Raw genomic sequence first — 22,326 nt, 5'->3', positions numbered from 1 at the left:
ATCTGATGCATCCGTCGTTAGGCTCTGCCTGGCTGGGGGTAGTGAGAATGGCTGTCCCTTGTTTTGGTGACAAGCCTTTGCCCACCATCAAAACTCCTGTTGCAGGCAGGGAATTAGAGTAATCATTGTTTCCAGACTGTAGCAATGTTGCATCCAAACACTTTTTAGGTACCATTGAATTTTCCTCATATGCAGTCTTGCATATGGAATTAGTAAGATGCAGAATGCCATGAAGCCCAAAGCCTGCAGAATTTTTCTTGCAGATAACTGGGCCTTTGTTGCCATTTCCTTGAAATAGGTAGTTACCTTTGTCTGGAGTGAGATGAGCCATCTGGGCAGTTGTATTTAAGCTTGCACCCAGGAATATTATCTCTTGAGAGGGTACTAGTTTTGATTTCTTTTTGTTGACTGTGTACCCTAGGCATGTTAAAAGTCTTATCACAAACGTCAGATGCTGTAGTAGGATGTCCTTATTCTCTACTTGTATGAGGCAGTCGTCCAAGTAAGGATATATTTGTATTCCTCTGTCTGCAGTAAGCAATTACTGGTGCCAGGCACTTTGTGAAGACCCTGGGTGCAGTAGATAAGCCAAAGTGCAGTGCAGAGAATTGGTAATGCTTTGACCAGCCTTGAATCTGAGGTATCTTCTGCATGACTGTCTGATTGGGACATGCAGGTATGCCTCTTTTAGGTCTAAAGTCATAAGCCAAGCCTTGCTGCCCAGCATGGGCAGAAGCTGCTGTAAGGTCAACATCTTGAATTTTGGTATATCCAGGAAAGTGTTTAGAATGGATAGGTCCAGTATTAGTCTCCATGCTTGGTCCTTTCTGGGTACCAAGAACAGTCTTGAGTAAAATCCGTGTCCCTGCTCTTGCTGAGGCACTTGTTGAATAGCCCTCATGTCCATGAGAGCTGCGACTTGTTTTTGAGCCTCTGCCCACTGATTTTTTGGCAGGTCTGGCCAACCGTATGCCCTTGGTAGGGTATAGAAATGAAACTTGTAGCCTTGAGACACTATGTCTAGAACCCATTTGTCCTGGGTTATAATGTGCCAATTTTGAGAAAAAAGTGCTAGTTTTCCCCCTAAGGGTGCTGCCAGAAGATAAGTGCTTGGTGCAGGCAGGGGGAAGTCATTGGGACTGTTCCCTGTATGACTGTGATTTGTCCTCTCCACCTTTGGAGGTAGAGGCACTCCACTGCTTAGACCTGTAGGATCCTTGCGGCTGTGATCTACCTCTAGGGCATCTAGATCTGCCCCTTTGAGGTTTGTCTGAGACTGGAAAGGACCAATTCTTTGTAGGCCAGTGTCTGCTAAATCTAGGTGGCTGTACCTGTAAGAAATCTTTGACCATTTGCATATATTTAGCTTTGTCTTCCATTTTCTTTAACACCTCTTCTGCCTTAACACCAAACAAGGTATCATGTTGTAAAGGAGCATCTAATAATTTTGCTTTAACATGGTCAGGCAGATTTTCTTTTAACCAAGCATGCCTCCTAATGACAGAACCCGTAACAGCGGCCCTGCAGGAGGCCTCCAGAGAATCAAAACCACATTCAGCTGCGTGCAATAAATCCTGTATTTCTTTGTTTGCTGCACATTCAGAATTTGCCATTATTTTCTGTTTAAGCAGTGTCATGATATACTGCTGATATTTGAGCATATGAAACTGGCAATTTAAGGCCCTTATAACCAAAGTAGCAGAAGTGTAAATCTTTTTTCCCCATCTATCCATAGCCCTAGAATTCCTATCAGAGGGGGTACTTTCTTTGCAGTAGAAACCTTGACCCCTTTTGGACCCTGAGAAATAGTTTCTGGGTCTGCAGTAGGGTTTTTGAAAAGGAATTGATGAGAGTCAGGGACCCTGTAGTATCTGTCCGGCTTAACAGGAGCTGGAGGTAAAGAGTCAGGGGTCAGACTGGACTCCGAGAACACATCATCTACAATGTCCAACACAGGTGGAATAGCTAGAGGCCTGTGTTGAGGAAGTAAAAGGAAGTCTGAGCCTTTTCTTAGATTCTGAAAAATTTTGGCTCTCCCAGTGGAAGTGCTCCCTCATGGTATGCAAGGTTTCCCCAAAAGAGTATTCCTCAGGAGGAGAAACTGAAGGAATTGATTCTTCAGCATCAGAATCCTCATAGGGAGGAAGAGAATATTCCTGATCAGAAGAGGAATCAGAAGAAATGGAAACCTGATCTGAAGATTCATAGTCTGTCTCTTGCCTAGGCCTCTTATTAGGAGGGTGATGGGAATCCCTGATCAAGGTAATTAAGTCTTCGGCCATTTTGAGCATCTGTTTTTTGGGCATGGAGGCCTGTCCTTGTGGCTGGTGAACTTGCTTCTTTGTCTTTAAAGGTGTTTTAGTCTTTGTCTTTGACATCGGTTTAATATATAATTGTTTAGGCCTGAATACACCCTCAGAAGCCAATGCCTGCTCAGCGGCTCCAGACCCATCTGAGGGAATAATCTCAGTGACTCCAATACCTTGAGTTTACTGCGGCCTGGCTGGCTCTACGTGGGAGTTGGTAGTGGCTTGCGACTCTAAAGTAGCGGGCGTCAGGGGCAGCGAAAGTGCCTCACTGAGAACCGGTGACTTGCTTAGGAGAAGCTTCATCGTCGGTTTTGGACCTCGGTTGCCTATCTTTTTCTTTGCATTATTTGTGAACTCCGGTAGTCAGATGGCTATCTGACGACATTGTATAATTAAATCTTCGCCCAAAATAGCTTAATGCAAAATCGTACTGATGCTTAATAGTGCGTTGGTTAAATCTAGCACAAAACCGACAACTAGCAATGTTGTGGTCAGGGCCTAGGCAAGGAATACAGTAAGAATGAAAGTCCTTATGAGGTATTTGCTTCCCACAAGAAATACAATTATTAACTTTTTCTGACATCAGACTGGAGCAAGAAAAAAGTTTCCCCAATGGGGTACTTAGCTTTTAATGAAGATTTTGGATCTGAAACTCGAACACGAAAATCTCAGGAGTCGGCTGACTGGCACTTGCAAACTGCTTCTGCTTTGGGCACCGCGCGGCAAGAAAGACAGAATAAAATGGCTTTGGCTGCATCTTTTATACCCCCGACGACCTGACGTCAGAGAAGAAGTGACAGCAGCCACGCAGGACCCAAGACTTTAGAATTCAGGCTGACTGAGGGCAACCTGCCAACAGGATAACCCAAATGTAACGACTGCAACAGTGAAACACGAAGAACATCAATGCCTCCCCATCAAGCAGATTTTTGTGATTAGCTGTTGAGATGAAGTTTTAAAGATTGCTTCTGCAGTGTTCTGCTTGACAGATAAGGGTAGCCTATTATATAACTGGGAGATCCTTATATATTTAGTAGTGGTCATATCATCTAATGTTATCATGGTCTCATTGTGGTTATAGGTTTAAATCTCTTCAGCATGCATGTCCTTTACAATTGGTTCCATTTAAGTAAAGGAGAGCAGAGTGTGCTGGATTGTTTACACATGGAAAGCTATAAAGAGATTAGCCCTCAACAATCTATGTGACACCAAGCTGGGGGACAGGGCTTTCAATCTTCTTGTTGAGGTCTCTCAAATTCTCAAGTGTTCACCATATTCAGTGAATGGCTTAATAAAAGGTGAATAATGTGGGACTAATTTCTTTGGACCTTGAGGAGATACCAAGAATATATTCTACAAAGTAGAAGGATTTTCTAACCACCACAGAGAGGTCATGGACAAAGGAGAGTACATTATCAACATGTGAACTGAAGTCCCTTATAACTCTGCCAAATTTAAGTGGAATGTTATCTAACTAGTAAACACTACTGATGCAAAGGGAACTGTGCGACACTTCATGGTGTTGAAGTTAAGCCCAACTGATGCAAAGAGAACTGTGCGACACTTCATGGTGTTGAAGTTAAGCCCTACTGATGCAAAGGGAACTGTGCGACACTTCATGGTGTTGACGTTAAGCCCTACTGATGCAAAGGGAACTGTGCGACACTTCATGGTGTTGACGTTAAGCCCTACTGATGCAAAGGGAACTGTGCTACACTTCATGGTGTTGAAGTTAAGCCCTACTGATGCAAAGGGAACTATGCGACACTTCATGGTGTTGAACTTAAGCCCTACTGATGCAAAGGGAACTGTGCAACACTTCATGGTTCTGAACTTAAGCCCTACTGATGCAAAGGGAACTGTGCGACACTTCATGGTGTTGAAGTTAAGCCCTACTGATGCAAAGGGAACTGTGCGACACTTCATGGTGTTGAAGTTAAGCCCTACTGATGCAAAGGGAACTGTGCGACACTTCATGGTGTTGAAGTTAAGCCCTACTGATGCAAAGGGAACTGTGCGACACTTCATGGTGTTGAAGTTAAGCCCTACTGATGCTAAGGGAACTGTGCTACACTTCATGGTGTTGAAGTTAAGCCCTACTGATGCAAAGGGAACTGTGCGACACTTCATGGTGATGAAGTTAAGCCCTACTGATGCAAAGGGAACTGTGCGACACTTCATGGTGATGAAGTTAAGCCCTACTGATGCAAAGGAACTGTGCGACACTTCATGGTGTTGAAGTTAAGCCCTACTGATGCAAAGGGAACTGTGCGACACTTCATGGTGTTGAAGTTAAGCCCTACTGATGCAAAGGGAACTGTGCGACACTTCATGGTGTTGAAGTTAAGCCCTACTGATGCAAAGGGAACTGTGCGACACTTCATGCTGTTGAAGTTAAGCCCTACTGATGCAAAGGGAACTGTGCGACACTTCATGGAGTTGAAGTTAAGCCCTACTGATGCAAAGGGAACTGTGCGACACTTCATGGTGTTGAACTTAAGCCCATGATTAGTAGTCAAAAGATTTCTTTGGCCAAGTCTTTGCTGTAGAATTTGAATATCAGAACATGACTTTATAACCATCCACAACTTTGCAGTCAGCAAACTTGGCTAGCCAACAGTCCCTTGATATCAGCTTTTATGTCACAGAAATATATACCAAAGAGAATGAGGCCCAGGACAGAGCATGGTATATCACTGAAGCCTTTTTACTGTCAAGAGCAATTACCCCCAACCATAATCAGGCAGCCAATTATATATCCAGTGAACTATACAAGGATTAGTGTTCCAGGTAAGCAGCAGACAGTATGCCCCTTATCCATGGCCTCAGTAACTCTTTTAAAGACTTCAACCAGGCTGAGCAGGCATTATCCGCCTTTTACAAAGCTAAACTGGCATGTTCCCTGGAGTACAAGGTCACCTATATCACTGCCTGAGCAGGCATTATCCACCTTTTACAAAGCTGAACCTTTGTACCTAGGAGTATAAGGTAACCTATATCACTGCCTGAGCAGGCATTATCCACCTTTTACAAAGTGGAACAGGTGTGTACCCAGGAGTATAAGGTCACCTATATCATTGCTTAATACTTCAGCTATAACACACACTATAGCTTTGCAGATGACTCTGGTAAAACTAATAGCTCTGAAATTCCTGTGTTCAGTAGATGGGCCACCTTTCTGTAATGGCACCACAACACGGGTACATAAACAGTGAACAAACTCAGATTGAAGAGTTGATGATGTTTTGCCAGATGAAACTTGAAGCTTTTCTGCAGGCATCCAGGGATACTGCCACAACCCATGGTAGTAGCATTTTTTTATTTTTTGAAGGTCTTGATCCAAAACTATCTTGGTGGGGGTGGGAGGGACAGAGGAGAGGATGAGTGGAGTAAAAGTAGAAAATAATTTGTCCACAAAAATACTAGTAATATCCTTGGGGTTGGAGACTGGGGTAACACTGGAGGTGAATTAACTGCAGGATTGTTGGTTACCTCCAAGGTTCCTCAAACAGATGAAGTTCTTATAGCTGTCTTCTGAATTAATTGAAAACCCATGCTCAAAGTTGGCCCTATATTGTCTAATAGGCTCATAGGTTCATAGGTAAGTACTAGGCTATCTGCCCGAGGGCATCTATAAGCTTAGCCAGAATGTGTTGGCTTTTGCCACCCCCTTAGATAAGTTCCCTGTGCCTCAGTCCAGCAATTAATGGTGAAGCTGAGAGACTTATTAGGTTTTAAATTCCTTTTATAATGGTGAAGTGGGCATCTTTTAATGCTGACAAGAAGTGTTTTCTTTTTATTAAGAGTTTGTTGTTGTGGTAGTTCTACCATAAGGGTTTAGTCAAACTTGCCATTATACTTAATTTAGACTGGTATGGATGCCTTAATGCAAGAAGCAAGTAACGATGTGAGACTTCCCTGGGCAATCACATAAACAGGTAATAATGTGACACTCCTGGCCACTCTCTCTGAAGGATGCAATTAATGCAACACTCCCAGCCATTATCTCTGAAAGAGGCAATTAATGTGACATTCCTGGGCGGTCTCTCTAAAGCAGGCAATTAATGTGACACTCCCGGCCACTCTCTCAGAGGTAGGCAATTAATGTGACATTCCTGACTTCTCTCAGAAATGGGAAATAATGGGATATACCCGTGTTCTGTCAGAAATGGGTAATAATGGGATATACCCGTGTTCTGTCAGAAATGGGTAATAATGGGATATACCCGTGTTCTGTCAGAAATGGATAATAATGGGATATACCCGTGTTCTGTCAGAAATGGATAATAATATTACATACCCAGATTCTCTCAAATGAATAACGTGACATTCCCGACTTCTGTCAGAAATGGGTAATAATGCGATTTACCCGTGTTCTGTCAGAAATGGGTAATAATGGGATATACCCGTGTTCTGTCAGAAATGGGTAATAATGGGATACACCCGTGTTCTGTAAGAAATGGGTAATAATGGGATATACCCGTGTTCTGTCAGAAATGGGTAATAATGGGATATACCCGTGTTCTGTCAGAAATGGGTAATAATGGGATACACCCGTGTTCTGTCAGAAATGGGTAATAATGGGATATACCCGTGTTCTGTCAGAAATGGGTAATAATGGGATATACCCGTGTTCTGTCAGAAATGGATAATAATGTTACATACCCAGATTCTCTCAGAAATGAATAATGTGACATTTCTGGCATCTCTCAGAAGTAGGCAATTAATGTTATTGTAATGGTAATTAATATTAGTAATTAATGCAACTCTTAAGGGTTCTCATAGAAATACTATGATTGCTATGTACTCATTGAAATACGTAGTAAAGCAAATCTCCAGGAAACTGACAAAAACAGAATCTCCTGAACACTTATGGAAGCAGGTAAAAATGTTAATCTGAGAAATACATAAAGCTCTTACTCTGCTTGGCACATAGGTAATAGTGCGATTCTACTGGGTACTCACAGAAACAGATAATATACCTTACTAAAGCAATCTTTGTGGCAGAGAGGGATAAAGCTCCGGCTATAACACACACAACCTGGCAGAGAGGGATAAAGCTCTGGCATTGTCACATACAATCTGGCAGAGAGGGATAAAGCTCTGGCTTTGGCACATACAACCTGGCAGAGACAGATAAAGCTCTGGCTTTGGTTCACGCAACCTGGCAGAGACGGATAAAGCTCTGGCTTTGGTACATACAACCTGGCAGAGAGGGATAAAGCTCTGGCTTTGGCACATACAACCTGGCAGAGAGGGATAAAGCTCTGGCTTTGGCACATACAACCTGGCAGAGAGGGATACAGCTCTGGCTTTGGCACATACAACCTGGCAGAGAGGGATGCAGCTCTGGCTTTGGCACATACAACCTGGCAGAGAGGGATGCAGCTCTGGCTTTGGCACATACAACCTGGCAGAGAGGGATACAGCTCTGGCTTTGGCACATACAACCTGGCAGAGAGGGATACAGCTCTGGCTTTGGCACATACAACCTGGCAGAGAGGGATACAGCTCTGGCTTTGGCACATACAACCCGGCAGAGAGGGATAAAGCTCTGGCTTTGGCACATACAAGCTGGCAGAGAGGGATAAAGCTCCGTCTTTGGCACATACAACCTGGCAGAGAGGGATAAAGCTCTGTCTTTGGCACATACAACTTGACAGAGAGGGATAAAGATCTGGCTTTGGCTCATGCAACCTGGCAGAGAGGGATAAAGCTCTGGCTTTGACGCATGCAACCTGGATTCAAATGTCATTTCAGACACTTGTAAGAGGTGGTCACGTAAGATGGGAATAAGTGCCTTATGCCGGCTATCTACCCTGGGACAGGGAGGCAGCTCAAGCTCTCCACAAGGGTGGGAGTGACTGGCCACAGCCAAAGTTTCCATCTTGGCCAACATCCAGGAGGCGCACTTGTTTTTTTTCTAGCGCAGGTCAATTCTGCTGAGCCTGGCTGTCAAGGATATATCCACACTGGTTGTCAGAGAACTCAACACCATTCACTGCGAAACAGTACTGGCACTGCTCTGAGAAGCTCTCAAGGAGGGTGCTCCCCAAGGGGAAAAGAGAGTTCCACTTCCAGAATCAGCAAGCTGGCCTGGTACTTACACTCAACCGTTGACAGGGATCAGAGGCCTAACTGAGAATGAATGAGGAATGAATGAGCTGTAGGCATTTCTCATACCTCAGAAATGCCCAGCTTCCATACCCTTGGAATGAACGGACCAGCTGGATGCCAGCAGCAGAGTTGCTGGGGAAGCAAAAACAATGCAATTCTTCTATGTACACACATTAGGAGGTAATAATGTTACTCTCCAAGGCACTCTCAGAAATGGGTAAAAATATGATTCTCTTGGGTGGTCACAGAAATATACAACATAAATCTTGTCAAATTCAAAGAAACAATACCATCAAACTTTTGCGAACTTAGAAATTATCCTAATGCTTCAATAGGCCACAGGACATCTAGACTAACATGCATCACCTGCCTGGCTTCTTTATAACAAAGATCTGAAATACTACTGCTTTAACTAATTCACCCTCTCACACTTAACTGCCCACTCACCCATCGCCTTTATCATCAATGACTGCAACAAACCATCAGTGCTTTATTTGAGCCAAAAAAAAAAAAATATATATATATATATATATATATATATATATATATATATATATATATATATCGCAAAACAAAGTCTGTTTATTAACCACATAGTTGTTACCAGTTCCCTATTCAACAGATGATAGTGTTGCAGATAATATACAAAAGTTTTTAGATCCTTAAAGCTGTTCGGTTCTTAGGTGAATATTAGGCTAACTGGTCTGAAGGACCATTTTAGGTATAGCCAAATAACCTGAGGCTAGAATCAAACCTTGTATCGATGAGGTGACCACCTTTACTAATATGCCAACCCCCCCATGCACCTCTCTAAATGGAAAAGCACAGGCCTGTTGAGATTTGAACTCATAACCCCGGGTTTACTACACCAGTACTCTAACTCTTGAGCAAAAAGTGGATAACAAAAGAATAAAAATCCTTTTAAAACTCTGGGTAACACACTTCATAGGTGTTTTCAAAATACTTTTTTAAGCCTAGCTATGCATCCCAAATCTCTGACATGTTCTGGTACCTTGATAAGTATAAGCAAGGCTTTGGGAGATGAAACCCAGATATGCACGTTAATTGTTTTGTTATACATCCACAGAAATATGATCAGTAATTTAAGAATCTTTCTTAAAGCTCTGTTACAACAAAGCCTCCATTCTACAAGCCAAACAGCACTCCCAACACAACCAAACACCTGGAAAAAAATAATTTACTTACCAGAAGAATGTTTAGCAAAACTCGATACAACTGACTGCACATCCAGCCTGCTCATCAGGCCCTGCTTCTGGGATATACCTCCTCAGAGTTCCATATCCCTCCTCTTCCCTTCTTTCCATATAGTCCCTAGTAATTGATATAAATCATTCTTCCTTCTTCCCTTCCAGTTTCACACCATGTGCCAAGCAGGAAACTTCCCTAATAAAACCTTCCTAATAAAAGTTTGAGAAGTTTCTTGAAGGCTTTGATTCTCTCATTATTACCTTCCTCATTCACTGCATCTCAATCTCTTCAGCTCTCAAAACACTTAACCCTAATGTCTGCAAGGAACTACCACATCATTATTACCTTCATTCACTGCATCTCAATCTCTTCAGCTCTCAAAACACTTACCCTAATGTCTGCAAGGAACTACCACATCATTATTACCTTCATTCAATGCATCTGAATCGCGTCAGCTCTCAAAACACATACCCTAATGTCTGCAAGGAACTACCACATCATTATTACCTTCATTCACTGCATCTCAATCTCTTCAGCTCTCAAAACACTTACCCTAATGTCTGCAAGGAACTACCACATCATTATTACCTTCATTCACTGCATCTCAATCTCTTCAGCTCTCAAAACACTTAACCCTAATGTCTGCAAGGAACTACCACATCATTATTACCTTCATTCACTGCATCTCAATCTCTTCAGCTCTCAAAACACTTACCCTAATGTCTGCAAGGAACTACCACATCATTATTACCTTCATTCACTGCATCTCAATCTCTTCAGCTCTCAAAACACTTACCCTAATGTCTGCAAGGAACTACCACATCATTATTACCTTCATTCACTGCATCTCAATCTCTTCAGCTCTCAAAACACTTACCCTAATGTCTGCAAGGAACTACCACATCATTATTACCTTCATTCACTGCATCTCAATCTCTTCAGCTCTCAAAACACTTACCCTAATGTCTGCAAGGAACTACCACATCATTATTACCTTCATTCACTGCATCTCAATCTCTTCAGCTCTCAAAACACTTACCCTAATGTCTGCAAGGAACTACCACATCATTATTACCTTCATTCAATGCATCTGAATCGCGTCAGCTCTCAAAACACATACCCTAATGTCTGCAAGGAACTACCACATCATTATTACCTTCATTCACTGCATCTCAATCTCTTCAGCTCTCAAAACACTTACCCTAATGTCTGCAAGGAACTACCACATCATTATTACCTTCATTCACTGCATCTCAATCTCTTCAGCTCTCAAAACACTTACCCTAATGTCTGCAAGGAACTACCACATCATTATTACCTTCATTCACTGCATCTCAATCTCTTCAGCTCTCAAAACACTTACCCTAATGTCTGCAAGGAACTACCACATCATTATTACCTTCATTCACTGCATCTCAATCTCTTCAGCTCTCAAAACACTTACCCTAATGTCTGCAAGGAACTACCACATCATTATTACCTTCATTCACTGCATCTCAATCTCTTCAGCTCTCAAAACACTTACCCTAATGTCTGCAAGGAACTACCACATCATTATTACCTTCATTCACTGCATCTCAATCTCTTCAGCTCTCAAAACACTTACCCTAATGTCTGCAAGGAACTACCACATCATTATTACCTTCATTCACTGCATCTCAATCTCTTCAGCTCTCAAAACACTTACCCTAATGTCTGCAAGGAACTACCACATCATTATTACCTTCATTCACTGCATCTCAATCTCTTCAGCTCTCAAAACACTTACCCTAATGTCTGCAAGGAACTACCACATCATTATTACCTTCATTCACTGCATCTCAATCTCTTCAGCTCTCAAAACACTTACCCTAATGTCTGCAAGGAACTACCACATCATTATTACCTTCATTCACTGCATCTCAATCTCTTCAGCTCTCAAAACACTTACCCTAATGTCTGCAAGGAACTACCACATCATTATTACCTTCATTCACTGCATCTCAATCTCTTCAGCTCTCAAAACACTTACCCTAATGTCTGCAAGGAACTACCACATCATTATTACCTTCATTCACTGCATCTCAATCTCTTCAGCTCTCAAAACACTTACCCTAATGTCTGCAAGGAACTACCACATCATTATTACCTTCATTCACTGCATCTCAATCTCTTCAGCTCTCAAAACACTTACCCTAATGTCTGCAAGGAACTACCACATCATTATTACCTTCATTCACTGCATCTCAATCTCTTCAGCTCTCAAAACACTTACCCTAATGTCTGCAAGGAACTACCACATCATTATTACCTTCATTCACTGCATCTCAATCTCTTCAGCTCTCAAAACACTTACCCTAATGTCTGCAAGGAACTACCACATCATTATTACCTTCATTCACTGCATCTCAATCTCTTCAGCTCTCAAAACACTTACCCTAATGTCTGCAAGGAACTACCACATCATTATTACCTTCATTCACTGCATCTCAATCTCTTCAGCTCTCAAAACACTTACCCTAATGTCTGCAAGGAACTACCACATCATTATTACCTTCATTCACTGCATCTCAATCTCTTCAGCTCTCAAAACACTTACCCTAATGTCTGCAAGGAACTACCACATCATTATTACCTTCATTCACTGCATCTCAATCTCTTCAGCTCTCAAAACACTTACCCTAATGTCTGCAAGGAACTACCACATCATTATTACCTTCATTCACTGCATCTCAATCTCTTCAGCTCTCAAAACACTTACCCTAATGTCTGCAAGGAACTACCACATCATTATTACCTTCATTCACTGCATCTCAATCTCTTCAGCTCTCAAAACACTTACCCTAATGTCTGCAAGGAACTACCACATCATTATTACCTTCATTCACTGCATCTCAATCTCTTCAGCTCTCAAAACACTTACCCTAATGTCTGCAAGGAACTACCACATCATTATTACCTTCATTCACTGCATCTCAATCTCTTCAGCTCTCAAAACACTTACCCTAATGTCTGCAAGGAACTACCACATCATCATTACCTTCATTCACTGCATCTCAATCTCTTCAGCTCTCAAAACACTTACCCTAATGTCTGCAAGGAACTACCACATCATTATTACCTTCATTCACTGCATCTCAATCTCTTCAGCTCTCAAAACACTTACCCTAATGTCTGCAAGGAACTACCACATCATCATTACCTTCATTCAATGCATCTGAATCTCTTCAGCTCTCAAAACACTTACCCTAATGTCTGCAAGGAACTACCACATCATCATTACCTTCATTCACTGCATCTCAATCTCTTCAGCTCTCAAAACACTTACCCTAATGTCTGCAAGGAACTACCACATCACTATTACCTTCATTCACTGCATCTCAATCTCTTCAGCTCTCAAAACACTTACCCTAATGTCTGCAAGGAACTACCACATCATTATTACCTTCATTCACTGCATCTCAATCTCTTCAGCTCTCAAAACACTTACCCTAATGTCTGCAAGGTACTACCACATCATTATTACCTTCATTCACTGCATCTCAATCTCTTCAGCTCTCAAAACACTTACCCTAATGTCTGCAAGGAACTACCACATCATTATTACCTTCATTCACTGCATCTCAATCTCTTCAGCTCTCAAAACACTTACCCTAATGTCTGCAAGGAACTACCACATCATTATTACCTTCATTCACTGCATCTCAATCTCTTCAGCTCTCAAAACACATACCCTAATGTCTGCAAGGAACTACCACATCATCATTACCTTCATTCACTGCATCTCAATCTCTTCAGCTCTCAAAACACTTACCCTAATGTCTGCAAGGAACTACCACATCATTATTACCTTCATTCACTGCATCTCAATCTCTTCAGCTCTCAAAACACATACCCTAATGTCTGCAAGGAACTACCACATCATTATTACCTTCATTCACTGCATCTCAATCTCTTCAGCTCTCAAAACACTTACCCTAATGTCTGCAAGGAACTACCACATCATTATTACCTTCATTCACTGCATCTCAATCTCTTCAGCTCTCAAAACACTTACCCTAATGTCTGCAAGGAACTACCTACCACATCATTATTACCTTCATTCACTGCATCTCAATCTCTTCAGCTCTGAAAACACTTACCCTAATGTCTGCAAGGAACTACCACATTATTACCTTCATTCACTGCATCTCAATCTCTTCAGCTCAAAACACTTACCCTAATGTCTGCAAGGAACTACCACATCATTATTACCTTCATTCACTGCATCTCAATCTCTTCAGCTCTCAAAACACTTAACCCTAATGTCTGCAAGGAACTACCACATCATTATTACCTTCATTCACTGCATCTCAATCTCTTCAGCTCTCAAAACACTTACCCTAATGTCTGCAAGGAACTACCACATCATCATTACCTTCATTCAATGCATCTGAATCGCGTCAGCTCTCAAAACACTTAACCCTAATGTCTGCAAGGAACTACCACATCATTATTACCTTCATTCACTGCATCTCAATCTCTTCAGCTCTCAAAACACTTACCCTAATGTCTGCAAGGAACTACCACATCATTATTACCTTCATTCACTGCATCTCAATCTCTTCAGCTCTCAAAACACTTAACCCTAATGTCTGCAAGGAACTACCACATCATTATTACCTTCATTCACTGCATCCCAATCTCTTCAGCTCTCAAAACACTTACCCTAGTGTCTGCAAGGAACTACCACATCATTATTACCTTCATTCACTGCATCCCAATCTCTTCAGCTCTCAAAACACTTACCCTAATGTCTGCAAGGAACTACCACATCATTATTACCTTCATTCACTGCATCTCAATCTCTTCAGCTGTCAAAACACTTACCCTAATGTCTGCAAGGAACTACCACATCATCATTACCTTCATTCAATGCATCTGAATCGCGTCAGCTCTCAAAACACTTAACCCTAATGTCTGCAAGGAACTACCACATCACTATTACCTTCATTCACTGCATCTCAATCTCTTCAGCTCTCAAAACACTTACCCTAATGTCTGCAAGGAACTACCACATCATTATTACCTTCATTCACTGCATCTCAATCTCTTCAGCTCTCAAAACACTTACCCTAGTGTCTGCAAGGAACTACCACATCATTATTACCTTCATTCACTGCATCCCAATCTCTTCAGCTCTCAAAACACTTACCCTAATGTCTGCAAGGAACTACCACATCATTATTACCTTCATTCACTGCATCTCAATCTCTTCAGCTCTCAAAACACTTACCCTAATGTCTGCAAGGAACTACCACATCATTATTACCTTCATTCACTGCATCTCAATCTCTTCAGCTCTCAAAACACTTACCCTAATGTCTGCAAGGAACTACCACATCATTATTACCTTCATTCACTGCATCTCAATCTCTTCAGCTCTCAAAACACTTACCCTAATGTCTGCAAGGAACTACCACATCATTATTACCTTCATTCACTGCATCTCAATCTCTTCAGCTCTCAAAACACTTACCCTAATGTCTGCAAGGAACTACCACATCATTATTACCTTCATTCACTGCATCTCAATCTCTTCAGCTCTCAAAACACTTACCCTAATGTCTGCAAGGAACTACCACATCATTATTACCTTCATTCACTGCATCTCAATCTCTTCAGCTCTCAAAACACTTACCCTAATGTCTGCAAGGAACTACCACATCATTATTACCTTCATTCACTGCATCTCAATCTCTTCAGCTCTCAAAACACTTACCCTAATGTCTGCAAGGAACTACCACATCATTATTACCTTCATTCACTGCATCTCAATCTCTTCAGCTCTCAAAACACTTACCCTAATGTCTGCAAGGAACTACCACATCATTATTACCTTCATTCACTGCATCTCAATCTCTTCAGCTCTCAAAACACTTAACCCTAATGTCTGCAAGGAACTACCACATCATTATTACCTTCATTCACTGCATCTCAATCTCTTCAGCTCTCAAAACACTTACCCTAATGTCTGCAAGGAACTACCACATCATTATTACCTTCATTCACTGCATCTCAATCTCTTCAGCTCTCAAAACACTTACCCTAATGTCTGCAAGGAACTACCTACCACATCATTATTACCTTCATTCACTGCATCTCAATCTCTTCAGCTGTCAAAACACTTACCCTAATGTCTGCAAGGAACTACCACATCATCATTACCTTCATTCAATGCATCTGAATCGCGTCAGCTCTCAAAACACTTAACCCTAATGTCTGCAAGGAACTACCACATCATTATTACCTTCATTCACTGCATCTCAATCTCTTCAGCTCTCAAAACACTTACCCTAATGTCTGCAAGGAACTACCACATCATTATTACCTTCATTCACTGCATCTCAATCTCTTCAGCTCTCAAAACACTTACCCTAATGTCTGCAAGGAACTACCACATCATTATTACCTTCATTCACTGCATCTCAATCTCTTCAGCTCTCAAAACACTTACCCTAATGTCTGCAAGGAACTACCACATCATTATTACCTTCATTCACTGCATCTCAATCTCTTCAGCTCTCAAAACACTTACCCTAATGTCTGCAAGGAACTACCACATCATTATTACCTTCATTCACTGCATCTCAATCTCTTCAGCTCTCAAAACACTTACCCTAATGTCTGCAAGGAACTACCACATCATTATTACCTTCATTCACTGCATCTCAATCTCTTCAGCTCTCAAAACACTTACCCTAATGTCTGCAAGGAACTACCACATCATTATTACCTTCATTCACTGCATCTCAATCTCTTCAGCTCTCAAAACACTTACCCTAATGTCTGCAAGGAACTACCACATCATTATTACCTTCATTCACTGCATCTCAATCTCTTCAGCTCTCAAAACACTTACCCTAATGTCTGCAAGGAACTACCACATCATTATTACCTTCATTCACTGCATCTCAATCTCTTCAGCTCTCAAAACACTTACCCTAATGTCTGCAAGGAACTACCACATCATTATTACCTTCATTCACTGCATCTCAATCTCTTCAGCTCTCAAAACACTTACCCTAATGTCTGCAAGGAACTACCACATCATTATTACCTTCATTCACTGCATCTCAATCTCTTCAGCTCTCAAAACACTTACCCTAATGTCTGCAAGGAACTACCACATCATTATTACCTTCATTCACTGCATCTCAATCTCTTCAGCTCTCAAAACACTTACCCTAATGTCTGCAAGGAACTACCACATCATTATTACCTTCATTCACTGCATCTCAATCTCTTCAGCTCTCAAAACACTTACCCTAATGTCTGCAAGGAACTACCACATCATTATTACCTTCATTCACTGCATCTCAATCTCTTCAGCTCTCAAAACACTTACCCTAATGTCTGCAAGGAACTACCACATCATTATTACCTTCATTCACTGCATCTCAATCTCTTCAGCTCTCAAAACACTTAACCCTAATGTCTGCAAGGAACTACCACATCATTATTACCTTCATTCACTGCATCTCAATCTCTTCAGCTCTCAAAACACTTACCCTAATGTCTGCAAGGAACTACCACATCATTATTACCTTCATTCACTGCATCTCAATCTCTTCAGCTCTCAAAACACTTACCCTAATGTCTGCAAGGAACTACCACATCATTATTACCTTCATTCACTGCATCTCAATCTCTTCAGCTCTCAAAACACTTACCCTAATGTCTGCAAGGAACTACCACATCATTATTACCTTCATTCACTGCATCTCAATCTCTTCAGCTCTCAAAACACTTACCCTAATGTCTGCAAGGAACTACCACATCATTATTACCTTCATTCACTGCATCTCAATCTCTTCAGCTCTCAAAACACTTACCCTAATGTCTGCAAGGAACTACCACATCATTATTACCTTCATTCACTGCATCTCAATCTCTTCAGCTCTCAAAACACTTACCCTAATGTCTGCAAGGAACTACCACATCATTATTACCTTCATTCACTGCATCTCAATCTCTTCAGCTCTCAAAACACTTAACCCTAATGTCTGCAAGGAACTACCACATCATTATTACCTTCATTCACTGCATCTCAATCTCTTCAGCTCTCAAAACACTTACCCTAATGTCTGCAAGGAACTACCACATCATTATTACCTTCATTCACTGCATCTCAATCTCTTCAGCTCTCAAAACACTTACCCTAATGTCTGCAAGGAACTACCACATCATTATTACCTTCATTCACTGCATCTCAATCTCTTCAGCTCTCAAAACACTTACCCTAATGTCTGCAAGGAACTACCACATCATTATTACCTTCATTCACTGCATCTCAATCTCTTCAGCTCTCAAAACACTTACCCTAATGTCTGCAAGGAACTACCACATCATTATTACCTTCATTCACTGCATCTCAATCTCTTCAGCTCTCAAAACACTTACCCTAATGTCTGCAAGGAACTACCACATCATTATTACCTTCATTCACTGCATCTCAATCTCTTCAGCTCTCAAAACACTTACCCTAATGTCTGCAAGGAACTACCACATCATTATTACCTTCATTCACTGCATCTCAATCTCTTCAGCTCTCAAAACACTTACCCTAATGTCTGCAAGGAACTACCACATCATTATTACCTTCATTCACTGCATCTCAATCTCTTCAGCTCTCAAAACACTTACCCTAATGTCTGCAAGGAACTACCACATCATTATTACCTTCATTCACTGCATCTCAATCTCTTCAGCTCTCAAAACACTTACCCTAATGTCTGCAAGGAACTACCACATCATTATTACCTTCATTCACTGCATCTCAATCTCTTCAGCTCTCAAAACACTTACCCTAATGTCTGCAAGGAACTACCACATCATTATTACCTTCATTCACTGCATCTCAATCTCTTCAGCTCTCAAAACACTTACCCTAATGTCTGCAAGGAACTACCACATCATTATTACCTTCATTCACTGCATCTCAATCTCTTCAGCTCTCAAAACACTTACCCTAATGTCTGCAAGGAACTACCACATCATTATTACCTTCATTCACTGCATCTCAATCTCTTCAGCTCTCAAAACACTTACCCTAATGTCTGCAAGGAACTACCACATCATTATTACCTTCATTCACTGCATCTCAATCTCTTCAGCTCTCAAAACACTTACCCTAATGTCTGCAAGGAACTACCACATCATTATTACCTTCATTCACTGCATCTCAATCTCTTCAGCTCTCAAAACACTTACCCTAATGTCTGCAAGGAACTACCACATCATTATTACCTTCATTCACTGCATCTCAATCTCTTCAGCTCTCAAAACACTTACCCTAATGTCTGCAAGGAACTACCACATCATTATTACCTTCATTCACTGCATCTCAATCTCTTCAGCTCTCAAAACACTTACCCTAATGTCTGCAAGGAACTACCACATCATTATTACCTTCATTCACTGCATCTCAATCTCTTCAGCTCTCAAAACACTTACCCTAATGTCTGCAAGGAACTACCACATCATTATTACCTTCATTCACTGCATCTCAATCTCTTCAGCTCTCAAAACACTTACCCTAATGTCTGCAAGGAACTACCACATCATTATTACCTTCATTCACTGCATCTCAATCTCTTCAGCTCTCAAAACACTTACCCTAATGTCTGCAAGGAACTACCACATCATTATTACCTTCATTCACTGCATCTCAATCTCTTCAGCTCTCAAAACACTTACCCTAATGTCTGCAAGGAACTACCACATCATTATTACCTTCATTCACTGCATCTCAATCTCTTCAGCTCTCAAAACACTTACCCTAATGTCTGCAAGGAACTACCACATCATTATTACCTTCATTCACTGCATCTCAATCTCTTCAGCTCTCAAAACACTTACCCTAATGTCTGCAAGGAACTACCACATCATTATTACCTTCATTCACTGCATCTCAATCTCTTCAGCTCTCAAAACACTTACCCTAATGTCTGCAAGGAACTACCACATCATTATTACCTTCATTCACTGCATCTCAATCTCTTCAGCTCTCAAAACACTTACCCTAATGTCTGCAAGGAACTACCACATCATTATTACCTTCATTCACTGCATCTCAATCTCTTCAGCTCTCAAAACACTTACCCTAATGTCTGCAAGGAACTACCACATCATTATTACCTTCATTCACTGCATCTCAATCTCTTCAGCTCTCAAAACACTTACCCTAATGTCTGCAAGGAACTACCACATCATTATTACCTTCATTCACTGCATCTCAATCTCTTCAGCTCTCAAAACACTTACCCTAATGTCTGCAAGGAACTACCACATCATTATTACCTTCATTCACTGCATCTCAATCTCTTCAGCTCTCAAAACACTTACCCTAATGTCTGCAAGGAACTACCACATCATTATTACCTTCATTCACTGCATCTCAATCTCTTCAGCTCTCAAAACACTTACCCTAATGTCTGCAAGGAACTACCACATCATTATTACCTTCATTCACTGCATCTCAATCTCTTCAGCTCTCAAAACACTTACCCTAATGTCTGCAAGGAACTACCACATCATTATTACCTTCATTCACTGCATCTCAATCTCTTCAGCTCTCAAAACACTTACCCTAATGTCTGCAAGGAACTACCACATCATTATTACCTTCATTCACTGCATCTCAATCTCTTCAGCTCTCAAAACACTTACCCTAATGTCTGCAAGGAACTACCACATCATTATTACCTTCATTCACTGCATCTCAATCTCTTCAGCTCTCAAAACACTTACCCTAATGTCTGCAAGGAACTACCACATCATTATTACCTTCATTCACTGCATCTCAATCTCTTCAGCTCTCAAAACACTTACCCTAATGTCTGCAAGGAACTACCACATCATTATTACCTTCATTCACTGCATCTCAATCTCTTCAGCTCTCAAAACACTTACCCTAATGTCTGCAAGGAACTACCACATCATTATTACCTTCATTCACTGCATCTCAATCTCTTCAGCTCTCAAAACACTTACCCTAATGTCTGCAAGGAACTACCACATCATTATTACCTTCATTCACTGCATCCCAATCTCTTCAGCTCTCAAAACACTTACCCTAATGTCTGCAAGGAACTACCACATCATTATTACCTTCATTCACTGCATCTCAATCTCTTCAGCTCTCAAAACACTTACCCTAATGTCTGCAAGGAACTACCACATCATTATTACCTTCATTCACTGCATCTCAATCTCTTCAGCTCTCAAAACACTTACCCTAATGTCTGCAAGGAACTACCAGAGGACGTTCTCCAAAAGTTCTTCACCTCAACTTAACTTTGGAGTTTGATTCATTTCCTTCTCTCATCATTAAGAAAAGTACTAGGGAAAAAAAAAAACATTCACTCACAGCTATCTCCTACATGAAAACTCACCAAGTCCTGTCCAGTCAACAACTTGGTTTCTGGATGGGAAGGAGCATGACTGTCTTTTGGACCTTTACAGATGATAAATGTCTCAGCATGGATAAAGGCTAAATTACAAAAACCTTTGACCTCACAGACTATAAGCTCTGTCTAGAAGCTTTCTTAGTTGCTCACCTTGGTAACGACCGACTGGTTTAAAGATTAATTTTCAACACATCCGTCTTTCTGAAAGAGCCATCTTCCATTTTCCTCCACTTCTAACACATTCCACAGGGCTCATTTCTTGCTCCATCTCTCTCTTCTCCCTTTTGATTAACATGCTGCTAATGGGCCCTCCAACGTTTCCAATTCTATTTTATGCAAATTATACTATAATACAACATCTCAACCTATAACGGTTCATCATTAAAACATAACCAGAAGACTGTCTCGATTCTGTCCTCCTCATATTTTAATATTTATTTTCTGGGATACAGATGACCATTTTCAAGTCAGCCTGAAAAATAAACAAACATATATTCCATCAAATGGTAGATTACACAAGTCAAGAACAGATAATTCAAACAGACCAAATTATGTTTTTCAAAAGTACATGCAATGAAACTTAACAGATACAGCTGTACAAAAAAACATACAAAGTACATACAATAGATTTGATGAATGTATAATAAATACAGGAAATATGTACAATACACTAAACAGGCCTACATTTAAAAAATGAGGGATAGAAAGTATAACATATGAATTAAGCATATTTTGGAGAGGTTAACTGAGTAAGGCTGCCATTCAAAAGTGTAAAACTTAGGTAATTTCCAAAGTAAACAAAGTGCATATGTTTTGCTTCAGGTTGTTAAACATTTTAAAGTTATAATCAGTACTCACTGTATGATTGACTGGATTCACTATACAATCTCAAAGTACTGAAAATGTCAAATTTCAGTATTTCGAGACCGAATAGTCGAAAACCCACATACACGAAAACCCACAATCATGAATACCACAACCGCGACCATTCACACATACACAAACCAAGACAATCACACACACACACCTACCTAACTAAACAAACAACACACAGAAACACACCTAACCTACCTATAAAGCAGGGGGGCAAGCCCCCCTGCACCCCCCCCATTTGGAAATGGTTTGCTTAGAAATAGCTTTACCTTGAGACCCAGGAGCAAAACTGATCAGACTTCCGAAAGGGTAGTCCTGTCTAAATAAAATCTCAGATGTCTATGAACATCAAGAGTGCATAATCCTCTCCCCCTTATTCTGGGGATTAT

The sequence above is a fragment of the Protopterus annectens genome, chromosome 9.part0 (assembly GCF_019279795.1).
Source record: "Protopterus annectens isolate FY-2018-M chromosome 9.part0, PAN1.0, whole genome shotgun sequence".
Lineage (NCBI taxonomy): Eukaryota > Metazoa > Chordata > Ceratodontiformes > Protopteridae > Protopterus > Protopterus annectens.
The sequence above is the reverse complement of the archived record's forward strand: the minus strand, read 5'-3'. Positions refer to the sequence as shown.